Here is a 519-nt window from a genome sequence, read left to right on the forward strand (position 1 = left end):
CCCCCTCCCCCCGCCCGCCCCCGCCCCCGCCGATGTCATCGTCCATCGCGATGTTTCACTGTAGACATCGTCCGATGTCAATTTTGTAGACATTGCTCAACCCTAATGCATAGCTCTATAGATAAAGCAGCCTTGTGTTTTGACGCTTCCTTTTACATTATGTAGGTGTTGATGCAGGCTTTGAGAGATTTCAACATGCCACAGATAGTTTCGGAAGACGTTCCAGTGTTCCTGGGTCTGATTAGAGATTTGTTCCCTGGTTTGGAGGTGGAAAGGCGGACTGATGCAGAGTTTGAGCTGATAGTCCGTCAGACGAGTCTAGAGTTAAAGCTTCAACCTGAGGACACGTTCGATTACTCTGTTTATGTGGTAAGTGAAATTTTATAACAGGCAACCGTTACACCGTGTCTACATCGGACTCGACGGTTGTCGTGTCGCGCCGCATCAGCTAAAGTCTGTCTACACTGGACGCGACAAAGCGACCGTTGAAAATCATTTGAAATTTGTGTCAGCACGTCA

General features: G+C 48.4%; 1 protein-coding gene across 1 annotated transcript in view; it reads left to right on the forward strand.

Annotated features, from left to right (window-relative positions):
- Positions 1-519, forward strand: part of LOC107685550 (dynein heavy chain 11, axonemal) — an 80,958-nt gene that overhangs the window by 28,331 nt on the left and 52,108 nt on the right. The window lies entirely within an intron of this gene.

This window comes from Sinocyclocheilus anshuiensis, unplaced genomic scaffold (genome assembly GCF_001515605.1).
Source record: "Sinocyclocheilus anshuiensis isolate Anshui unplaced genomic scaffold, SAMN03320099.WGS_v1.1 scaffold185, whole genome shotgun sequence".
Taxonomy (NCBI): Eukaryota; Metazoa; Chordata; class Actinopteri; order Cypriniformes; family Cyprinidae; genus Sinocyclocheilus; species Sinocyclocheilus anshuiensis.